Genomic DNA, 10,517 nt, shown 5'->3' on the forward strand with positions numbered 1-10,517 from the left:
TACGTTCCACTTTAAATGCCTGGAACACTTTGAAGGAGGAGCTAGGACACTTCAACAAGGATAAGTCCCACGTCCCACTGGTTTGGATGGGCTCTGGAACACAGCATGAGTTTCTGCGTGTCCCCCAGGACGTCTGTGATTTTATGTACCGATTCGGACGGGATTAAAATGATGCAGGCTATTCCAGGCTATGTTTCATGCATTTGGGCGTTGCAGTAACACGTGCTCTGGATACGCGTGTTTGTAATGTTAAATATTTGGCTTTAAATGTAAAATCATGAAAGAACATGTAATTTATTAGTCTAATTTTAACAAATCAAAATAAAAGATACAAATCCTACTAAAGTAACGTTAGCCTACGTGTTTTATATAAATGTATTCTTATTATAAACCCAAAGTAATGAAGAAATAATGATTAATAAAATATAAAATTATCTTTATTAATTAACATTACCATTCCGGAGTTGAACAACTTTGAACGGAGTTTCTTATAATGTTAATGATATTACAGTGTTTAGTCTTAACAGTGTATGATATTCAGCTCGTCTTGATTTAATTACTTTATTTTGCCGAATGCGAAAAAACATTCATATCTGAATGAATGGGACTCAGGAAATACAATATAAGCGCATTAGTAAGACCTTACGGCAGATCACGTTGGCCAAAACACGAAATGAACCGCGTTTTCAAAAGATATTGCGGGCAAACGAGAAGGGTATTCCTGCACAACTGGAAGCTGCAGTTTTAGGACCCCAGTTCTATGACCGCAGTTCTACGACCCTACGTTTTTGTGACAGCGCCAACTACCGAACTGGATGAGCAAAACCATTCATTTGAGATGGACGACATGGAAAGCAATCGGACTGTGAGTACCGATTTAATGAAGTTTTATTTTATAACGTTTAAACGATGTAAAGTTTACATAGCGCGAACTGAATTAATAATTAATTCCCACGAATTAAAAATTCGTGTGCTAGTAGTTTTATAAATTACTACGACATTCTTAGTCCGTGGCCATATTTCATTTCATAAATCCTTGTTGAGTTTAACGTTAAATGACTACATTAATCGTTTTTAGTGAACAGGAAGAATTTAAAGGGCGTTTTGCAGGTAAAATTTTTCAACGAATTTGTGCAATTTGCTTGTTGATAATAAACATTTAAACTGTTATCCATTGTATTTTATGTTGTTGGGTATCACAAAACCCGAAAAAGTATGAAAAAGTACAGCGGTTTGCAATGATTCTCCTTTCCCCCACAACGCACTGTATGACGTCACGCTGGGGAGAGAATTTACCAAAGCCGCATTGAGACCATTGAGAATGACTATAGAAAGACGAGTAAAGTACAGTTCTGATAGCGCAGATTATAGATAGATAGATAGATAGATAGATAGATAGATAGACAGACAGACAGACAGACAGACAGATAGACAGATAGATAGACAGACAGATGGATAGGCTAGTATAGAGAGATAGGCAGACAGCCAGATAGCATAACGTTAGCATATCTTCGTGTAGAAAGTAAACAAACAATTAACATACTCGTGCATGCTGGCTTGAGGGGGTCCATGATCCTCCCTGAAATGGGTGTAACTTTATGCGATCTTCAGCACAAACGGTTTTGGCAGCATGTCTCTAATCCTTGAAGGTGAGTGAAGCACATCACGTCTGTTCGCGGGTACCAGCGACCCAAACGCACTCACTTTCTTACAGCCAGTAGCGGAATGGCAATCGGGAGAGTTGGGACTTTCCCGGTGGGCCGATCTGATAATAGTTATACATTTCGAGTTATATTAGCACACCGTCTGGCGGCGTGATGTGCGGCCGGTTCCCGCAGCCCGCTGGTCAAACTGTGCAGCCTCTCTGCTCAACAAAGTATATAAAAGTGCTCAACCTGTTCGGCAGGTCCAAACATGTACAGGATTTATAAAAATACGGTGATCAATGAGCGGGTCCTCCTCAAATGGCATAGCCTGTCGTGATGTAAAAAGCCGCCGAACGCCTGTTTATTTTGTATGTATGCGGTCGGATCCGAGTATGCTGCAGCTGCTGACTGCTGCTGCATAAAATGATCGTGTGATTCGTTATAATCGCATAAACAATATAACAAAGCATCCCTTTATTTCACAAAACAATATATTTGAGATATTATTTGATAGACTAGTAAGTGTGGATTAAGGATGTTTAAAAATCTCTAGCCTGGTGGTCAGGACATGAATGAATCAAATCAGCAGATTTGCAAAGTTTTATTTATCTCCACATATATCATAAATAATAATTAGCATGGTAACTTTGCAGTATAACACATTATATATTTCCTACGATGTATATATGATTTCCAAATTATATACATAAGTATTAAACAGCAATAAATGTCTCATCTATCTCTATGGCTTTGGCTGAGTCTTTCTCCACTTCTCCCCAACGTGACGTCATCACAGAATTGGGTTAAAAAAACGTTAATACCAAAAACGTAAAAAAAAGGGGTCTTTAAGACCATTTTTGAGACATTTTAAAAATTATACACATATCTTGAGTGATTTATGTACCCATTAATCGACAGTGGTGGTTAACCTGCAACACGCACTTTAATCGAAAGATTGAAAAACAATTGAGGAAAGCAGGGAGATCATTCAATTGGTGGGTAGGGTATTGCTGTTATGTACTTACAAATATTCTGTCTCTGTCTGTCTCTCTGTTATTGGTAAAATCACATGTAAATATATAGATATATACATATAAATATACATTCTTGAATGATTCTTGAGTCTTGTCTTGCCTCTCTACAACCTTAAAAAATTGGTAATTTTTAGTGTAATTTAGTGACTGCATATCCTGATTCCATCTTTATTTTACCTGATAATTAGCTAATTAGTTAAGCTTATAGAGCTAAACTTTGTCACGACCGGTTTACACACCGGATAAATAAACTAAATAAGAACCCAAACGCAGACACGAACTACAAAAATAAACTATAATTTTATTAAAACAGAACATAAATACCCATGAGGGGGTAAAACAGAATATAAACTAAACACTGGTAAGAAACGTAACATAAACTGGAACAAACAGGAACTTGCAACAGAGAACATGAAGCTCTGACATACAACAACGCACGCACACCACACAGAGAACACAAGGGCATTATATAGACAGCACATCAATGGGGAACAGGTGAACATAATTAATCACTTAAGACACGAGTACATAAGGGAGTAGGGTAAAAGTGACAAGACACTGGGAACACGTGTCACACATACATGATGTGAACACACACGTGTTCCCACATAAACACAATGCTGCCATAATCTTGCCAACAACCGACCTGGACTATAACCAAAGTCAGGCAAGACCATGACAGCCACAAAACACTGGGAACACGTGTCACACAGACATGACGTGAAACACACGTGTTCCCACATAAACACACTGCTGCCATGGTCTTGCCCTCTAACATCCAACCTGGATAATAACCAAGGTCAGGCAAGACCATGACAGCCACAAAACACTGGGAACATGTGGAAGCCACACAACTATATGCCTCCACATGCTCCCACACAGAACATAGTACTGTCATGGTCTTGCCAGATACATTCAGACCTGAGTCTATTACAAAAAGCTCTGGCAAGCCTATGACAGTACCCCCAACTACAAAGACGGATACCAGACGTCACAAACAAAAAGAAACAAAGACATTAAACACGAGGAACGAGAGACTGCACAACAGAAAACACCCAAGAAACAATGACAATAAATAAAAGCGGAAGACAAACATAAGTAACTAAAGGGTTCGGATGATTTAACAAAAATAACAAATCAGGGAGGGGAGGTGGGACAACAACAGGGTGTACAAAATGTCCGGGGTGAAAAGAATGAGTCCCAAAGTTCTGTTGTTGCCATGCTGGGGCATAACATGGCCTTGGCTGCGCCGGTGGGTGACGTGTCTCCGGCTGCACCGGCGGGTGACGTGTCTCCGGCTGCACCGGCGAGTGACGTGTCTCCGGCTGCACCGGCGGGTGACGTGTCTCCGGCTGCACCGGCGGGTGACGTGTCTCCGGCTGCACCGGCGGGTGACGTGTCCCCGGCTGCACCGGCGTGTGACGAGTCTCCGGCTGCACCGGCGGGTGACGAGTCTCCGGCTGCACCGGCGAGTGACGTGTCTCCGGCTGCACCGGCGGGTGACGTGTCTCCGGCTGCACCGGCGGGTGACGTGTCTCCGGCTGCACCGGCGGGTGACGTGTCCCCGGCTGCACCGGCGGGTGACGTGTCCCCGGCTGCACCGGCGGGTGACGTGTCCCCGGCTGCACCGGCGGGTGACGTGTCCCCGGCTGCACCGGCGGGTGACGTGTCCCCGGCTGCACCGGCGGGTGACGTGTCCCCGGCTGCACCGGCGTGTGACGAGTCTCCGGCTGCACCGGCGTGTGACGAGTCTCCGGCTGCACCGGCGTGTGACGTGTCTCCGGCTGCACCGGCGTGTGACGAGTCTCCGGCTGCACCGGCGGGTGACGAGTCTCCGGCTGCACCGGCGGGTGACGAGTCTCCGGCTGCACCGGCGGGTGACGAGTCTCCGGCTGCACCGGCGGGTGACGTGTCCCCGGCTGCACCGGCGGGTGACGAGTCTCCGGCTGCACCGGCGGGGAGTCTCCAGCTGTGCCGGTTCCAAAACCCTCCTCCTCCTCTTCTTCCTCCGTCCAGAGGCAGGGAGTGCAGGATGGGAACCGGACGCAGAAATGGTCTCCGGCGCCGGGGAGACGGGGGTCGACCTCTCTAGCCTGATCGTCCCGGTCCTAATGCCCCTCGGGCTGGACTGTCGGTTGACGAGACAATCAACCAGGTCCCAGTATGGCAGTTGCAATAAACCCCCTCGCTCCTGAATGGGTGGAGGATCCTTCATGCCAGCCACCAGGTAGGCGCTGGCCAAAAACTCCGGGTAACTTCCCCTACTCCTCTCCACCGCCAAGGCATAGTCCCGGAGTGGAAGGCCCCTCTGCGGTGGGAAGGGGCTACCCCCGGAGAGCGTCTGTGCAGAAATAGAGGACCACCACTCCGGGTCCGATGCACATTGCATAGCTGGTCCGCTGGGTTCAGTTGGGTGCGTGCGTTATGTCACGACCTGTTTACACACCTGATAAATAAACTAAAGAAGAACCCAAACGCAGACACGAACTACAAAAATAAACTATAATTTTATTAAAACAGAACATAAATACCCACGAGGGGGTAAAACAGAATATAAACTAAACACTGGTAAGAAACGTAACATAAACTGGAACAAACAGGAACTTGCAACAGAGCACACGGAGAACATGAAGCTCTGACATACAACAACGCACGCACACCACACAGAGAACACAAGGGCATTATATAGACAGCACATCAATGGGGAACAGGTGAACATAATTAATCACTTAAGACACGAGTACATAAGGGAGTAGGGTAAAAGTGACAAGACACTGGGAACACGTGTCACACATACATGATGTGAACACACACGTGTTCCCACATAAACACAATGCTGCCATAATCTTGCCAACAACCGACCTGGACTATAACCAAAGTCAGGCAAGACCATGACAGCCACAAAACACTGGGAACACGTGTCACACAGACATGACGTGAAACACACGTGTTCCCACATAAACACACTGCTGCCATGGTCTTGCCCTCTAACATCCAACCTGGATAATAACCAAGGTCAGGCAAGACCATGACAGCCACAAAACACTGGGAACATGTGGAAGCCACACAACTATATGCCTCCACATGCTCCCACACAGAACATAGAACTGTCATGGTCTTGCCAGATACATTCAGACCTGAGTCTATTACAAAAAGCTCTGGCAAGCCCATGACAAACTTAACTTAGGTTTAGGGTTATAATTCAAGAAATTAAGACTAATACATTTTAAAATATACATTTTTCATTTATATTTTGTGTAAATTTGTTTACATTGAAAATTGTGACTTAAAGCACACTTGGTAATTAACCTTACATTTAAAATTACATTTATAAAGAAATAGTACTGAGATTACTATATTGATATAATTATGTACAAACGTTATTACAAACTAAACCACCAGGGGCCCAGAACTGCGGACCTGAAACTGCAGCCGCCGCTATATCATCCAGTTCGGTAGGTGGCGCTGTCACAAAAACGTAGGGTCATAGAACTGCGGTCATAAAACTGCGGTCATAAAACTGCAGCCTCCGGTTGTGCAGGAATATACTATTGGGGCAAACACAGACATTTGCATCCGGACGGGATTAAATTTCTCAGAGGACCTCTGAGTTCGGCGAAAAACAGTATGTAAATTGCTCTGGAATTTTTACGGAAGACGTCAGAGAAAAACACAGACATGGCCGATTCGGACGGGATTAAAAACACAGAGGACCTCTGAGAAGCACGATTTTCTCAGAGGTCCCCCTGTAAAACTAATCCCGTCCGAATAGGGCTTTAAGTGTGTGAGGAAGAAAGCATTCTAATATTAACAGTTTTATGCACAAAATATGGGACACGTTGTTACACATAACGATTCAGGGACATTGTTTTCCATGGCAATCCCATATTAACCTGAAGAGTTGCAAACTTGTAACAGTGTAGTGTATGTAGATTAAACAGACTGCTCATAAAATAATGAAGCACAAACAATTAAATAATTGCTAACTGCAGTAGTAAGCTTTTTTGTTTGCGTTTTTTGTAATGTCTGTTAAATAAGCATAATGTGTTATACTGGAGTGCTGGAGTAGATTGGGAAGAAATCTGATGGTTCAGTATTTTACTTGCCCAGTCAGAATTTTCACTGACATCACAAAAAAGTAAAATATAAAATACAAATAAAATAGGCCTAATCTATATTTGTTGTTTCTGACATGTGTAACCCTAATAAATATGAAACCTAAGATTAAAGGTGCCATAGGATGTGTTGTCATAATATGTTAAATTGTTCTTTGACAATTACATAGAAGGTATGTTGCTTTATTAAGTGCAAAAATTATCCAGAAACGTTTTTACATGTCTATTTACAACCCTAGAATTTGTTATTTTAATTAAATGGTCTATTTTTGCCCTATTTAAAAGGGTCATGAATAATAATGTTGAGCTCTGCTCTGATTGCTCTGCTCTGAGGCTCATGCCAGAAGCTCACATTAGTAAACAGACCTTATATTTTGAGCCCTTATCAGACAAAAAAACAACAACTAATCAGTTAAACGCTAGCATATGATATAGCATTTATTGGCATGTAGCGCTAACTCAGCAGTCACAACTCTGTTATTAGCATTTTAACAAATTTGTAATTAATGTGTAATTTAATGTTTTCAAAACATGCACATTGTATAATGGCTTCCTTTGCTGCTCTATAAACCTAGACTACTAAGGAGACCATGGTGTCTGTGTGAACTGATTATTTTGTAGACATCTTTTGAAAATTAAACAATTGCGTGAGTTTGAGGATGATAAAATTAATGAACTTTTTTAATATTTTTTTAAAAAAGGAATAGGGCTGTGACGATAACCGCGTCACCGCAGTAATTAGATGACTACCGCGGTGCTGAGGTCATCATCGTCATAACCGCACTTTTTTATATTTTCATTATTTATTTATTTTGCTGGTGAAAGTTACAGAAGTCATATTCTGTATGATATGAACTATACACAAAAGTCATTGTTAATTATAATTTAGTGTCTTCCATCCTGTGTTCAAGGGCTTCTAGAGAAAAAAACTGCTCTCCGCACAAGGGAGAGGGACGGTCCATTAAACATATCTAGGGGTTTATTATGTGCACGTGTCAGATTATTGTTATTTAATTACTAAGTTTCAGTACTTGATGTCTACAGAAAATGTTCAATTAAATACACACAAATAGCCTACTGTCACGTGTGCAATCTTCTTAAACATGAAGCCATTACTTTAAGCGCATCATGCCCAGGTGCTCTGATATTTATTGCATGCCATGGAACCGTACCAACTCACTCACTGCGCGAATAACTAAATCTCAAGTGCATCTCACAGCCACGCGCATTACATTATTCAGGTGCAAGAAGGTGTCCGGGCAGAATGAAATGCGCGTTGGTAATGATAAGAATAGCATAATTATTTAAAACTATAATGGGCAAACATGCCAACTATACCCTGCTGAAAAAAACAGCATACCAGCAAGACCAGCATATGTTGTGTTTTGGTGCTGGTTTGATAGTGAACACAAGCTAAACCAGCATCAAACCAGCATAAGCACCAGCATTAGCACCAGCTAAACCAGCACCAAACCAGCATTAGCACCAGCTAAACCAGCATTAGCACCAGCATCCCATGCTGGTCATACCAGCATAGCATATGTTGTGTTTTGGTGCTGGTATGCTGGTGACCACCAGCTAAACCAGCATAGACCAGCATAATTCCCATGCTGGTTTGATGCTGGTTTTTTTAGCAGGGTAGTTATGAAGGCTAGTGCGATCGGCTGTAGACCTATATGTCTGACTATCGTAGCGAGGAAATGCCACTATCTAAAATCACATCTTTTGATGATTAACTATCATGTGGCGTTTGTCGGACTTGGGAGCACCAAACATACCTTTAGTAAAGCATAAAACTTCAGCCCAGCAACGACAGTTGGAAATCTCCAAGACTTTTGCGAGATGAGCGAAGTACCAATGGGACAGCACAGCAGTCAGGCAGGTGAGCGCTAATATACTGACAGCGTGACTCGCTAATGGTTTAAACTAATTTGTCCAGCTCAGGATCAAAAAACTCTTATTACGTTCTTGATTATGTAAATGGGCAGCAGAAATTTAAAGCATTGATTGGAGTATCTATAAGTTTTGCGCAGTTATTTACGGGATGATGCAATAGGCTATTTCGTTTCGTATCTGCTTTGAAAAATTCTAATGAAACATATTAACTATAGTAACATGAAATAGTATTTATTTTCAATATCTTTTGAGTTTAATATGAATTATGGAACAGTTTTTGTCATTGGTTGTAACTAGGGTTGCCAACCGTTCCGTATAATACGGAATCGTCCCGTATTTGACACATAAAATTCTTGTTCCGTATTGAACTGATACGGAACGCAGTTTGTTCCGTATTTTATGAAAATTAATTCAGTGCAAATACATGACAGACACATAGCCTAAATATGTCAGCCATGAACGAAGACTGCATCATTTGTATAAGAAAACCCTGACGGTGCGGTCATTTCTCCCTCTGTTTGTCTATGATCAGCGTAGCGTTTTTAACATCTTGCAGCCACATCAGGGAATGCCCTTTTAATTGGTCGTTTCTGTCATGTGATGTCGCGTATCATAGCAACGATGACGACAAGTGACAACAGCGGGAAATGTAAAAATGACTGCATTCGAGCAGCCGGCGAAAAGGAAACGAGCACAAAAATATAGAATTGAATGAGAAAATGAATACTCGTGGCCGGAATGCGTGAGGGACAATGAATACAAGGCCAATTGTACCATATGCCATCGTTTTTTCTGGTTGTCACGGCGGAGTGTGTGATATAAAGCAGCACGCATGAGGAGATAATCACAAGAGGAGCGAGAGGCTGCGGGCACAGGATGGAGCTATGTCAAGGTTCAATGTCCGTCAGTCGTCTCCAGAGGCTCATATGGTATGTAATTATGTGGATTTTTAAAACTCAAATATAGTTGATAAGAAAGTGATTATATTAAAAGAGATAGTACAGGTTTAGCCTATCTCTCCATTGCTCTCCCTCTGTTCCTGTGTCCCGGTCGCCCATCTCATAATGTGTCAATCATTTCTGATTGGTTTCTTATTAAATAATTATGGATTTAGATTGCGCAAGGTTTAAAAGGGGGGGTGATTTCTTATTATAAACTTAACAAAACCATGGTTCATTGTTGGCAAAATGATCATGATTGCCTTTATATTTCACATGTGGTTCAGTCTTGTATTCTTATTAGGCATACTTTGCTTTTCATTAAATATTTAGGCCTAAGAAGTTGTATGAAATATATTTATCTAAATTTATTAATTAGTTTCCACTATTTTCACCAGAAGTCTTCATTTCAGGGGTAATTTTTTTCAAAATTCTCTTCCGTGGGGGTATGTCACCGGACCCAGGCAACCCCCCCCCCCCCCCCGTTCCTTATTTCCTTTTCAGAAAGTTGGCAACCCTAGTTGTAACCCATTTTATTGTGCAATAAATTATTTAACGTTCAACCAGTTGCGTTGGAGGAATGCGTTATATGCACGGAGTGTTACCCGAAAAACACTCTAAAAATGTCTAAAGAAATTGGAATCAAAGTTTTGCACAACTTACAAGAAACAATGTTAAGCTCGGAATGTTTTTTCTAGTTTTTTCAGGTTGCTATTTTATGATATGTATTGTACAAAATGGGTTATAAACAATGACAAAAAATTATATAATTCCTATTACGTTCAAAACATGTATATAAAAAGCTATGGAAATACATATTATTTAATGTTTTTAATAATAAATAAGAATACTGTTCCCCGATGCTTTGCCGGGGGGGACTGGTTTGGG

The sequence above is a fragment of the Misgurnus anguillicaudatus genome, chromosome 12, assembly GCF_027580225.2.
Source record: "Misgurnus anguillicaudatus chromosome 12, ASM2758022v2, whole genome shotgun sequence".
Lineage (NCBI taxonomy): Eukaryota > Metazoa > Chordata > Actinopteri > Cypriniformes > Cobitidae > Misgurnus > Misgurnus anguillicaudatus.